The sequence below is a fragment of the Lactuca serriola genome, chromosome 3, assembly GCF_051521515.1.
Source record: "Lactuca serriola cultivar US96UC23 chromosome 3, Lser_US96UC23_V15, whole genome shotgun sequence".
NCBI classification, from domain to species: Eukaryota; Viridiplantae; Streptophyta; class Magnoliopsida; order Asterales; family Asteraceae; genus Lactuca; species Lactuca serriola.
The window spans coordinates 23,483,273-23,498,229 of record NC_136410.1 but is presented as its reverse complement, the minus strand read 5'-3'; the positions used below and the strand labels follow the sequence as shown (position 1 = coordinate 23,498,229).

Here is a 14,957-nt window from a genome sequence, read left to right as displayed (position 1 = left end):
GTCGCTAGGGTTTATACAACATGCACTAAATCCATAATTGTCAAGGTTCATCCAACGGCCGCTAAGTCCATAGCTCTCATTTATCGACAGTGTTATTTGCGGGAGTCCACCCGCAATACATGTCAATGGGTTTCTAGAATACACCGGGTGAGCATATTGTTCACAACACTTACAGGTCGCGAGCTTGCTAGTGTTCCATCCGTCCGTCTAGAATAGTCTGTGGTTGTCATCCATACTATGCTAGATGACGGGGCCAACGCTTGGGTAAAGGCTTCTCTCATTTTTCTCCTCTCACTCTAATCTCATGTTCTATATCACCTTTCATCTCATCCTTTAACTCATTTTTCATCACACATCAACTATTTCATCTACCCATGTTCTACCCAATATTTTCTAGATATAAAATACATATACAGTTCAGATCTGAAGAAAAAAAGTTTAGATCTGAAAAGAAAATACATATACAGTTCAGATAGGAAGAAAAAGTATAGATCTGAAAAGAAAATACATGTACAGTTTAGATCTGAAGAAAAAAATTTTAGATCTAAAAAGAAAATACATATACAGTTTAGATCTGAAGAAAAAAAGTTTGGATTTGAAAAGAAAGAAGTTTAGATTTTTCATCCAGTATAGGTCTCAGGTAAACAGATAATATGTACACATAGCACGTAATTTATATAAAATACTTCATATCTATGTGTAAGATGAAAGTAATTATGCACTAACCTGATAAGGTGGTGATTCGGACCGCGCTTCACTTCTTAACATAATATCCATTGACGAAACTGGTAGGTTTTCTTGAAAACCGGGCTTTGCGGGGGCATAGTTTCCAAACTGAAAGCCCTTTTTCTCGGAGCCTTCAGACACTCTGTGGCTTTCTTCTAGTACTAGGAAGGTTTCCTAGGCTTCGATGGTGTTTGGGAGGTTTAGAGAGAGAGTAGAGAGAGAAAGTATGCTTGAAATGTGTGAGAAATGAGGTTGCACCTCGCACCCTTTTATAGTCGAGAGGCTGCTGACTACGTGGGGCGCTCCTGCGAGGAACGCAACGCTTTCCTCGATACGCAGGGCACTCACATAGGCATGTGTTCGAAGTCTATTGGGTCATCGTGGCCATCTCCAAAACCTAATCTTCGCAAACGCAGGGCGTTCCCTTTTCTTGCGCGGGCCATTCCTCTCGCAACCTCGCATTTTTCTATCCCGACTTCAAAATTTTATCACATTCACATGTGAGCTCTGTTTTTGACATTCATTATATCCACGTGTAGGTGGAGATGTACTCTACAACTTTCTTTTAGACTCCGTTGGCTAATTTTGACTTTATTTTTAAAGTTATATTTTTAACAGGACGGGACACGAAAAGCCCATTAAAAATTCATAACTTCTTCATCCGACGTCTGTTTTAATCTGTCTTTTTCCGTTGAACTACTAATAACGAGACCGTCGATTCTCGTTTAGGTTGTGTCGGCCAAAAAATGTTCGATCTACTATTCGAACACCGGGCTGTGTACTGTTGATCTGAAACTTGGAAAAATTATAACTTCCTCATACGAAGTCAGATTTGGGCGTTCTTTTTATGCACGCTCTAGGTTTAACATATGCTACGACTGTCGTTTAGATCTCTAAGGCTAAAAAGCACTTTATCATAAACTCAGTTTTTACGTCACGTAGTGTCGTGTCAGTTCTGTCGCGAAACTTCGACATGTCATAATTTCTTCGTTATAACTCAGATTTCAGCGTTCTTTATATCTCCGGAATCCTTGTCACTACCACTACAACTTTATTCATAGATATCGGGTTTATCTAACATTTTATTTTTGACGCTTATTTTCATTCTTAATTTATTATATCATTATAAACAAGTATAAAGCACATAAATTCACATAATACTCAAACAATTCCTTTTTATTACTTCAAATTAAGTTACATTTGTTGACCCTAATTATTACATCATCGCATCAATGCTTAGCCTCGAAACACGGACGTTACACAAGTGGGATTCATTAATCTTTCTTCCTCTAGCTAGACTAGGAGTAATTAATTCTTTTAGAAAGAATGCATACATGGAGATATATACATATTTAGTAAAGACTAATTATAAAAGGATTTTCTCATACTCATGTCGTTGACTATGATCTTTATCATACTCATGTGATTAATTATGATCAAACCTTTCCACAAGTAGCTCTGAATAGATCAACAATGATATAATTTACTATAGCCACATATTCTTAATATGAGAATGGCAAATAGATTTCAAGAAAAAACACTTTTTCTTAATAGACACCTACTTGAAGATGTTTATATAGCTTATCCTGGAGGTTTTCTTAATCCTAGTTATCCTAAAAAATTGTGTAAGCCTTTAGATCCATTTGTGGATATAAAGCAAACATCTCAAGGTTGGAATCATCATTTTAATATGAAAACACAAGGTATGCTTTTATACATCAAAATGAAGATGAAATATATGTTTACTATAAACTAGTGGGAGCAATAGTGATATTCCTAATCTTGTATGAATGAGATACACTTAATCAGGAGAAACTACATTCTGACTATGCAAGGCTCATTTATCCATGACTTGGAAAATGATTCTAAGATGAAAGACTTAGGAAAGATAATATACATTCTTGGAATGTAAAATATATGGAGATAGATAAAGATGAATGTTAAAGTTTTAAAATGTTTATGAATATATTGACAATATCTTGAAAGAGATCAAGATACAACATTCCTTTGAAGGACTCTTCGCTTTGCCACATGGAACTATGTAACATCCTAAAAATCAAGGCAAAATTTTCTTTTTTAAAACCATTCTAAAATCCATAAGTTTTACAAAACATGTTTCCAAAAAGTCACAATCATGAATCAAAGTATCCCAAAATGTCCATGATTATATGCACAATAAAACCTTCGCCTTGCCCCTGTCCTCTAAAGTTCCTGAAACCATAAAATCAAATTGTAAGCCAAAGCTTAGTGAGTTTCCCCAAAATATCACTACACAAACATATAACAACATGCATATTAGGTCCACAACCATCAGGTTGGATTACCTATGAGCCCACAACATGAGTTTGGATTTCCCACATGGCCCACAGCTCATGTCTGGATTGTTTCCAAGCCCACAGCTTAAGTCTGGCTTTCCTTTTTGGCCCTCAGCTTATGTATGGTTTTCTCTCAAGCCCACAATATAATTTTGGATTACCTTTCCGGCCCTCAGCTTATGTCTGGATTGCTACAGGTTTTTTGTCTTCCACATAGAGCAATATTACCTCACCCCAACCGCATATGTCGACATATGCAATAGATAAACATATAACTAAAAAAATTTAGGTTATCATACAGATATACCACTCTAACATATCATTGCAGCATATCAACATCCTATAAACTAGCATACATGACACAATCTAGTGGGTCGACATTGGTGCCTTTGACTCACAAGTACAATGAGGAAAAATCACCTCACCGACTAAAATATAGTTGAACGGAATGTTGCTATGAATATTGACTTCACTGGTTATCTATAAAATAAACATAGACCTAAACTCAATCTACTATTCAAATTACCTAAAATGACCAACAGTCAAACTTGGTTAAATTCAATGGTCAAAACGTTAAAAAGTCAAAATCTCGCATCAAGTTGAGTATGCCCTGCATACTCCATCTCTACGCATGGCGTAAAGATCCTTCCTCAATTTATGGGACTCAAACCCAATACGTCATGCATACTCAATCTAGATCCCACTTCTTCTTTAAGCACTTATTCCCTTAAGACCTTACACCCAGAACTTAGATCTAATCCCAAATATCATCCTAAATCATAAGGTTTCCAACTTTATGACTTTGCATGGATAGTAGTATTGGGTTTTGAGCACTATAACACTCCTATGGTGCACATGCAACCTTAGATGTTTTCGATCTATGTTTTCTCTAATTATACATGCATATTTTCAATTTCCCAAAGCATACATCCTAACTAGCATACAAATTGACAATTAAGCAATAGAACTAGTTAGATAACTTACCTCTTAGAAGGACTTGTAGTTCTTGACCTTTGAAAGCTTGAGCACCTCAAGTGTGATGCCTATAATGTGTCACAAACACCAAATGCAAGAGGAGGCTTGAGAGAATAAGTTACTTAGCAAAAAATCAATATCAAACTTCTTAGAATGATGGTGTAACCAATTTTGGCTCTAAGGGTGTGCTTTTATAGTGTAGCAAATGCTAGGCTTACACCTTGTAAACCCTAATGACCTTTCATATTACTTAGGCTCCATGGGTTAAACCTCCATGGACTATCTATGGACTATCTCATTAGTTTAGCCCATCCTAAATAACCATGGATCATTGGCCCACACTATAAGAATCATTGATTTACATAATCAGCCCCATATATTTAATTAGTCTCTTCTTATCACAAAATTAATTTCAAATTAATTCTTGACCAATATTAATTAAATAATATGATTTCCCGATTAATATATTATACTTATAATATCATAAATAACCTTATTCTCAAAAGTCCAACCTATCAAATTGCATTGATGAAGGCAACTCAAAAGGACCATGCTACAATCGGGTCAAGTATATCCCAGTTATAGTTATGGGCTTCGACACCAAATCCAACAGTCTCCCACTTGGATAAGTCTAATAACTATAGCTGCCAATGCAAATTCAGGATCTGACTTAGCTATCGTAGCTTTCAAAAGTCGTTGTCTACTCTGACCCAGTCAATGATGCATCCTTCAAATAAGGGATCATATATTCCTCTGTTCTCAAGATATCTATGTGGACAAATACATGGAACATAGTCATACTTATTGTCCTACAATTTGTTTACTGATTTCTGATTCGTCTGACATAGAACAAAACTGAACACATCAATTTATTTCTGACCGAGCCCGACACATAGTCAAAACAGAATCATTGAGGGGCCCAAGATATTGTTTTTGATCCTCTTAGGATAAAAGGAACAGATAAACTTCAACATTATATGTTTGTACTAAATACTCATCAAATCATACACACCGACACGTTTTATAACATCAAGTTACTGATGTGTTTTCATGCCATCAATGCACAACCAACTCATAGTCAACAACTCATATATATTGGTTTGAAGCCTATATGATATTATCGTCTCACAATTACTCGTGATAAATTCCATGAAGTAATTCAGGTGAGCGCGGGTTGAATCTAATACTCAAATCTTATTTTAGGATCACTCATGAATGGTGTAGCATACTTTTGCTATGTCTAACACCTTAGACAATCTACAAGCCAACTCATGATAGTCTAGCCTCATTACCTACTTCCAAAGTATGATCGATTGTGGATCGTTTGAATAATCTTATTATTATGGAAGTCAAAACATGCAAAGTGAAACAATAGTAAATAATTAACACAAGACTGTAACTTTACTTATAAATAAAACTCCTTTTATTTAATCATCAAATGTCAATTACAATTTAGCTATTACAAGTTTCTATCTATCTAACCACTAAAACTAATATCGTCCATTAGCCCAATGCCCCTTAAATGTTGCAAGTGCTTAACCCTAGTCAGTGCCTTCGTAAGGGGATCTGTTAGGTTGTCCTATGATGATATCCTCTTTACCAGGAGGTGTTCTTCTTCTACTTGATGTCTTATGAAGTGGTACTTTCTGTCGATATGCATGGATCTACCATGATCTCTCGGTTCCTTGGTTAAGGCAACCGCCCCTTCATTATCATAGAAAATCTCCACAGGCTCCTTTATGGATGGTATGACTCTAAGTTCTCTGATGAAGTTTTTCAACCATATTGCCTCCTGCGATGCTTCTCTTGCTGCTATGTACTCTGATTCGCACGTTGAATCAGCTATAGTTTCCTGCTTCGAACTTTCCATGTTACTGCTCCTCTATTCAAGGTAAAACCCAGCCCGACTGAGAGCGGAAATTATCTCTGTCGGTTTGAAAGTTGGCGTCACTATACCCTGTCACTCTCAAGTCATCACTCACACCAAGGGTAAGGACCCAGTCCTTAGTTCTCTGCAGGTACTTAAGAATTTTCTTAACCGCAGTCCAATGAGCTTTACCAGGATTCCCTTGATATCGGCTGACCATGCTCAAAGCAAAGACCACATCAGGGAGAGTACAAGTCATAGCATACATAATCGAACCAACTGCAGAAGCATATGGTATTCGACTCATCTCTATTATCTCAGCCTCTATACTCGGACTCTGAGTCTTACTTAGTTTGGCATTATCTTGGATAGGTAATTCACCTTTCTTAGAGTTCTCCATGCTGAAACGTTTCAAAACCTTGTCCAAGTAGGTACTTTGACTAAGTCCTATTAGTATTTTACTCTTGTTTCTCAATATCCTTATCCCTAGGATGTAAGCAGCTTCCCAAAGTTCCTTCATAGAAAAACACTTCCCAAGCGAGGACTTAAACTCTTGCAAGGTTGGGATGTCGTTTCCTATGAGCAGTATGTCATCTACATACAATACCAGAAAGCTTACTATACTCCCACTAGCTTTGACATATACACATGACTCATCGAAACAAAGATTCCATCTGTGAGATGCTTGTTTCAATCCATAAATGGATTTCTCAAGTTTACACACACTATTATAGTACTTTGCATTGACAAAACCCTATGACTGACTCATGTAAACATATTCAGCCAACTTTCCATTAAGAAAAGGGGTTTTGACATCCATTTGTGAATCATGAAATGCAGCTATGGCTAGCATAACCCTTATAGATTTAATCTTCGCTACTGGTGAGAAGGTCTTATCATAGTCAAATCTATGAGTTTGATTAAAGCCCTTTGCAACCAGTCGTGCCTTATATGTGTGTAATTTCCCACCCATGTCAGTCTTCTTCTAGAAGATCCATTTGCACCCGACTATCTTACGACCCAATACATTGTTAACCAAGTTCCAAAATTGATTGCCATACATGGACTGAATCTCGCTGTCCATAGCCTCTTTCCATTTTACAGACTCGGTGCCTATAATGGCTTAATTGTAGTTGTTAGGTTCATCTAGATTTACCAGTGTGTTATCACTGATAAATGTATCACCTTCAGCTGTTATATGAAAACCATATAACACAGGTGGAACACTAACTCTATTGGAACGCCTCAAAGGTACGCACTCGTCAACTGGTTCAACCGGAGTTTCCTCCTCAGGTTGTGATGTGCACAAAAGTACCCACTAATTTTATAATTTATAACCTAACTAACTTAACTAACTAAAATGCACCTAGGCAGTGTACCTAGTCGAATTATAGAATAGTTGGGTAAGTCGGGTGTCGATCACAGGGAACGGTGTTGACTAATCAATTTATCTGCTACTAAATTAACCTAGTTACTAACAAAGGAAGGGTTTGTATCTAATTTTGCAAGTTTAGATAAACTTAATTCTTTAACACAAATTCAGTCAATAAACAAACATTTCTGTTAGTTCGAATCCACTTTCACTCAATGGTTATACATTAGTGATGACTATTACCGTTGGTTACCAATTAATAAAGTATTAGAAATTTAGTTCTAAATCTACTAATCATTAATCAATTCATGTAAATCTATGTATGGTCACACAATAGTTAACACATAATCAATTATTAAATGAGATTGAAGCTATGTAAGATTGATTTGATAAACACACATTATGGTCATAATCATGAATTCTCTAGCACAACTTAATTTTAATAATTTAGTTGCTTAACTAAGATTGGTTTGATCTTAGCTCTAGTAAACTAGTGCTCACTGAATTATTAGGTATTCAAATTCATGCAGATTTGTATTCACTAACTACATAGAACAAGAATTTTAAGCAATTAATTATCAAAACGAACATACTAGGTAAAATCAATCCAACACAAGCATATTTCCAGCAAGTAAAGTCAAATCTAATGCATTAAAACCATGAGTTCTAGCTTCATCTAGCTAACAGAAGTAGCTAGATTTAGCTGGACATACTAACAACTAAACAAACAAAAACCATAATTAAAGACATGTTTAAGTGTACCAATCTATAAACCAATTTATGAACTTCTTCTAAGCTAGCTAAAAGTCTTTCAAATCGTAACGGGCAAGGGAATTTATAGTTTTCTGATTTCCCGAGTTCACGTCGTGAACCATAAGGATTCACGTCGTGAATATGAGATAACCGTGTTCGGCATGGACTCTTCCACCCACATGCATATTTTTTAGAACTCTCCACTCACGTCGTGAACCATGAATTGTTCACGTTGTGAGTACGTCTTTTGGGTGATTTTCCGTTCTTATTTTCTTCAATCCTCCAAAGTTCCATATTCTGTCAATTCCAGTCCCTATCTTTGAAGATGCTTATATTTGGCTGCAAAATAACAATTTAAACTCATAAGTACAATTATTCTATGCAAATGACCAAAGTATTAATAGAAATGTAAATAAATATTGCCTAAAATATGTATAAATATGGCAATATCAAAATACCCCACACTTGTTCTTTGTTTGCCCTCAAGCAAATCTAATTATTAAATCAAACCTTCATCACCAATATCACATAGAATGATCCAATTTAAGCTCAGCCATTATGCTAAAACCTCAACGCATGCATTTGTGTCTAAAAATTTTCCTAAGTAACCCCCCTCAATTCTAAATACTCGTAATCCTCATAAATACTTGCCCACTTCTTTTAAACAATACTCCATTTATGCAACCCTCCGAATCCATCCGCAGAAGACTATCTTAACCTCAAGGTATTTTTGTAAAGCTACCCAAGCATACATAAACTAGAGAATTACAACTTTTTAGAAGATACCACAACTTGGAGCTCTTGAATTCTTTGCTTCTTTGATGTTTGATCTTTGATTTCTTTGAATTCACTTCCTTCATGATTTTTGGCATCTTCAACTTTCAACTTTTAGAATTTTGATCTTTTGATCTTAAACTTTGATACTTTTATGCTCCAAAATTCTTCAATTTTTTTACTTTTGGTAATTTCTCTCTCTCTTTTTTTTACATGTATCTCACTTTTAAGTAGGGGCGCTTAACTTCAACCTTTATTGGTTAAGACATAACTTTCCTAGATACATTTCAAGTTTAGGCTGCTAAACGTATCGCATCCCTCAAACTAAGCGAGGTTGTGTTTTTGTTCCATGATTTCACTAGAATAAAGGAGGCCACAAATGCACTATAACGTATATTGGCTAAACTAAACATTTGAGCTCTTATCGGATCATCCCATATAACACTAGGAACTGCAATTCAAATTATTACTACTAGATCCAATTAGTAAAAATTTTAAAATTTACCAAATTATCTAGCAATTTACTTTTTCTACCCCCTACCCCACACTTATTACATATAATGCCCTCATTGTATGCATAAAATAAAATTTAAAAGCAATAAAAGGGAGAAAAAGGAACAGACTCCCCTGGGATAGAAGTGGCAAGAGCGAACTCCAAACGTGTAGTTGACATGTGCATCTCGAATATTGAACTTCATCTAAATAGGAACTTGGACTTGTACTCGCGAAAGATGTAAGTAAGCCAACAAGCGAAAAAAAACAATGAATCAAAACTTCAATCTCCCATAAGAATGGTTTAAGTCTTCAAAATGTATAGAATAATGGGAAAGCATACGACACTTTATATAGTAGAGGAAACAGCTAGCATGCGCGACATAAAAGCATCAAATATAGTGAAAATCGGAAACTCACGACGTGAGGTCGCAGGAATGCGGATTCAGAAATCCCTTTGAACCCAACTCACGACGTGAATAGTATAGGCTCACGTCGTGAAAGCTGGGCAATTGAAAAATGAAACTGCCCATTCTTCTTATTACTTTTAGCATCCTACTCCAATATCCAAATTAATAAAGACACTTTTGAATTCGAAAGTTGTATGACTCCTTGCTAATTTCATCATCTCTCTCTCGACTCACCCCACGCTTATTTTTAATTGTGGGTCTCGACTCTTACCTCTAGACTCGTAACACTCTTGACTAGACTTTCACAACCCTTGACTTTACTCCCTTCCTAAGACTTCTTAGCAAGCTATAGTTTAAACAACCAAAAGGAAACAAAAGTAACATAATAGTAATCCAAGTGTTTAACAATCCATACAAAGTTTTCAAACAAACAAATCAAAACCAAACAAAATAAAAACTAAAAACTAAAATAAATAAGAACAACTAGCGATCAATCATCCTCCTCTTCATCCTGAGCTCCACTAGTGCCTGCCCCATCTCCTCCTTGTCCACGATACTCTGTCCACCTCGAGCAAATTGGGTAATGATACCCTAGGTGAGGAGGCTTCTCCACATTGAAGTGCTGAACCATATTCTCCATGGTGCCTCCAATCCAGTTAACACTCAAAGAGAGCTGATCGAAATACCCATCCATATCATCCCCAATATGTAATCCTACCATGGGTGCGGGTGGATGCATTGGTTGCCCTCTCTTTCCCCGTCCTCTCACGTTCCTCCGCCTTGGCCTTTGCTGTGGTTCGGGTTGGTCACCCTGTTGCTCACCACCCTCATCATTCGACTCCGTAATACCCCAGTGGGTTCCAAAATTTTGGACCACCCGCATGGTCTCCAAATACCCCATGTTAAACTCATGACCATCCATGCGGGTCATGGAACGAGTGATATCGGGAACCTGTAACCCATATGATCGGGCCAACAGGGGAATGAATTTCCCAAATAGGGCTCCCAGGGCGAGAACTGGCAGCATAGCCAACCAAGAAGCTTTCTAAAAAGTAGGGAATGTTGCAACACACTCGAGGCTGCAAAATGCACCATAAAAAGAAGAGATTATGCTTTGTCACTTTGTCCCCATGCCTTCTGTGATTAATTGAGAAAGTGATCAGTCGGTGGAGTAGACGGTGGATAGGAGAGCGAATGTTGCTCTCACGGGACACTCCGGAATTGAATATCCCAGAGGCAATATTATGCCAAAAATCATACCCAGTAACACCATCAGCATACCCTCGAGCTGCCTCCCTCAAAAACATGTCACACTCGGGAGTCATTGCCTCTTGGGGATTATAAATCCCAACCCTCCACGAAAACTCCATCAGGATACATTCCCGGTACTCCCCCCTGAGACGAAAGACCAGTGCTTGCTGATAACGGGGATCTTGGACATTCTCGTGGAATGTCACCGTGGAGAAAAACTCCACACAAAATTCTCTATAAACTTGCTCTTGAACTCGGAAAAGATTTTGCCACCCCACACAAGTAAAAGAAAAACCATCCCCAATAAATACTTTGGTAAGAAACAGGGTCATCCTATCCACGATTCCAACCTCCCTTAAGCATGTCCAGTTTATGGTGGGAGAGACTGTAATCTCGCGGCTGTATAATCACCCTAATCTGTTATTCCATCGGGTCAAGACTCCTTGAGAAATTGAAGTTGGGAAAGTATAAACGGGTGTAAACCCGCCACTCTAATAGGCACCTCCCTTCTAGGACCCATTTATGCAAAAACAAACAACAAACATAACCAAAAGAAACAACCCAACAAATTAGAAACAAGAAAAAAAACATGAAACTGTCCAGTCCAGAATTCACGTCGTGAATTCCTAAGAATTCACGTCGTCAGTTCGTCCCTACAAACTGAAACTGTCCATTTTCTGTAAAAATCAAGCCAATACAATGCTTGGGGTTTACTCCTATGCTAATTCCAACTACAAATCGTCAACATTCTAAAGCTATTACGGGATTTTTAGGGAATACTTTCGACATTTCAAGTAATTACAAACTCTAACCCTAAGTTTCATCTATTAAAGAAGAATTAGACGTGAGAATAAAGAAGTATTACCTTAGATCGAAAGATTACGTAAGAAAAAACGAAAATGGAGTGTATGTTGGCCAAAATCGGAGTAAGGGGGACCAGATTTCTCGTTCACTTCGTGTGAATAAAGAATGAATTGTTCAAAGAGATTTTGTGTTCTTTAATATGTGGTCCCGTGTTTGTTACTATTCACGTCGTGAATCTTTCAGGATTCACGTCGTGAGTCCTGTTTGGGCTTAATTTTGGGTCATTCATTCTTCATCAGAAATGGATTAGTCTTGGGCCATTTAGTTTAATAGAAAATGGGCTGATATGTATCAACGATATATTGTCCGGTTCACTCAGAACTCACGTCGTGAATCATAATGATTCACATCGTGAATACTGTATAATAAAAAAGTTTATTAATTCCAAGTTTGTCTATTAACTAGATTCTTAATTATTGTCATATCATTTTTAGGGACCCCACACTCAGTGTATAATTATGAATAAAGTGAGTTGGATGTTATGATCGACGTTTCTAAAACTAAAATGCAAAAACTAAAAAGAAAAAGAAAAAAAACGCAAACCAAACTTGGGTTGCCTCCTAAGAAGCGCTTCTTTTTTTTAGGAGTCTTGAGCCGGACTCTGTGCCTCCTACGTCGACTCATTAGAAGAGTCCACCACCAAGCTATTTTTCTCCTTGAAACGCCTCTTGTAAGCTTGCACTCGACGAATATACGCCTTTTTAGAATTCTATTTTTTAGCCTTGACTTCGTTTCCATCGAGCTTGCGTTAGATCCCTTGAATCTTCAATTTTTCATCATCTTTAAGCTCCATAGTATCCTTCTCTTCTTTCACCACTGGACTTGTTACCTTTGATGTAACCTCCTCTTCATCACTCGACATCTCATCATCTTCCTTGATTACCCAAGAAGTTGGATTCGTGTAGGCAATGACTTCAACTAAAAATGGAACAAATGCTCTTGGTTTTGTTCTTTTAACTTGACGAATTGTTTTGATTTCTTCTACCATGAGCTTCTCTAATTCTTCAAGTTCATTCTCTTCATCAATGTTGAAAACCTCTTCTTGAGCATCACTCCCTTGGAAACCATCTTCTATTCCAAAAATTTCCTTCTCATCCCCAACTCTCAAGGTGAGCTTGGACTCACGTATATCAACCAGAGCTCCAATAGTGTTAAGTAACGGGCGACCAAGAATAATTGGAACATTGGGATCTTCTTTCATATCCAAAACCACGAAGTCTATTGGAAAAATGAATTTCCCAATTTTCACGAGAATATCTTCCATAATGCCCCGGGGCTGTGTCACTGAACGGTTTGCCATGTGAATAGTCATCTTTGTAGCCTTCAACTTCTAAATATTTAATTTTTGATAAAACGAATTAGGCATCAAATTTATGCTAGCCCCAGAATCGGCTAAAGCATAAACCTTCATATTATTCCCAAACTCACATGGGATAGTGAGTCGTCCAGGATCCCCCATCTTCTTAGGTATCTCTCCCAACACAGCTCTTGAGCTTTGCTCACTTAGAATTACCTTAGGATTCTTTTCCAATTCATGTCGAGTATCTATTAAATCTTGGAGGAACTTAGCATATTCTGGAACTTTTGCAAGTGAATCAATAAAATGAGTATTAATAGGAATACCCTTCAATTGCTTGATAAACTCCAGATGTTTTCTCTCCAGTGGACTGAGATTAGTTCTAGACGGGAACGGCAAAGGTGGTTTATAAGATGAAAAAGATACGGAATTTTTCTGTTCATACCAAGCCCACGACGTGAGCTTAGCAGGTTCACGACGTGAACTCTATATTTCAGCAATATCTTAAATTTCGAGCTTCGGCTTCTTTGGCTTTGTATTGGGCTGTTGTGGCTCCACTTCTAAGGCTTCTAGGAACTCAGAAATCGCCTCTTCTCCAATATCTATGGCTATTACGTGAGATTGGGTCTTCTTTTTAGGATTTTTCGGGAACATCTTCTCATTAACCAAAGTGGTATGTTGATCAAGTTGTACTTCAAGGTTATTGATGGAGGCTTGCTGATTCTTTATTAATGCATGCTGGTCTATCATCATTGTGTGATGATTCTTCATTATAGTTCTTTGTTCTTCCATTGCAGTGTCAGTTACATCATTTCTTTTTTTTGAAGCTTCCATAAATTTCATCAACATGGTCTCTAATTCTGATTTCTTCTCAGCTAGTGGTTGCTCTCTTTGGTAGAATCCTCTGCCAGTTTGTCTATATTTTTCTTCCTTTTGCATCTTGTATTCATCGTAAGGCAACCACTCTTTCTTTAGTTTCCTCCAGTCTTCATCATACTTGTCCCCAATCGAATAGAAAACTTGAGCTTTCTTGTTTCCATATTCATCCAAGTTACAATCTTTTGTCAAATGTGGGCCACTACATCTCTCACAACCAACTCGAATAGCATGAATTAATTGGTCCATTTGGGTCAATCTCCTATCCATAGTGTTAATCATTTCCATCACAACAGCCATCTCTTGAGTTTGTGCACCCCAACTCCTTTAATGCTTTCATTCCTTGGATTGTGGTATTCACGAGAATGTTTTGCAAATTCTTCAACTTATTCCTTGACTTCGCCCAGATTTTTCTTTGTAAGTGGTCCTTGCGAATCAAGGAGGTGTCATGTCATCACATTGACCCCGTCATAGAATATGGACACTTCTTGTTGAATGTTAAGGCCATGTTGAGGACAATTCCTTAACAACCCTTTGTAACGCTCCCATGCTTCATAAAGTGACTCCCCCAGGTTTTGCTCAAAATTGGCTATTGCCTTCTTGAGTTTAGCTATCTTAGATGGTGGACATAATTGGTCTAGAAACTGCTCACGCATTTGAGCCCAAGTAGTTATTGGATCAGGTGGAAGTGCTTTTATCCAATCCTTTGCAGCTCCTTTAAAGGTAATGGGAAGCATCCTTAGCAAGACAATATCTCTGTTAACATTTGGGACATTAAAGTAATCAGCAATGTCGTTCACTTCATCTAAGTGTTTGAACGCATCCTCATGATCTTTTCCATAGAATGGGATATCCTTTAGTGCGCAAAGGATATGTCCTTTTAGCTCGAATGTGGCAATGGCAGGAATGGCAGGTTGTACTAAGCCTAGACCAATGCCATCTTAAATTCTTTTTCTGTAAGCTCCCATATACATTTCTTCAATAT

The 14,957-nt window shown here is 37.3% G+C and overlaps 1 non-coding gene across 1 annotated transcript; it reads left to right on the top strand.

Moving 5' to 3' along the window:
• The first annotated feature begins 14,473 nt into the window (after window positions 1-14,473).
• On the top strand, window positions 14,474-14,580 carry LOC145096579 (small nucleolar RNA R71). The gene has a single exon (XR_013703954.1). It is a non-coding gene; the product is annotated as a small nucleolar RNA R71 (small nucleolar RNA).
• Window positions 14,581-14,957: the final 377 nt, after the last annotated feature.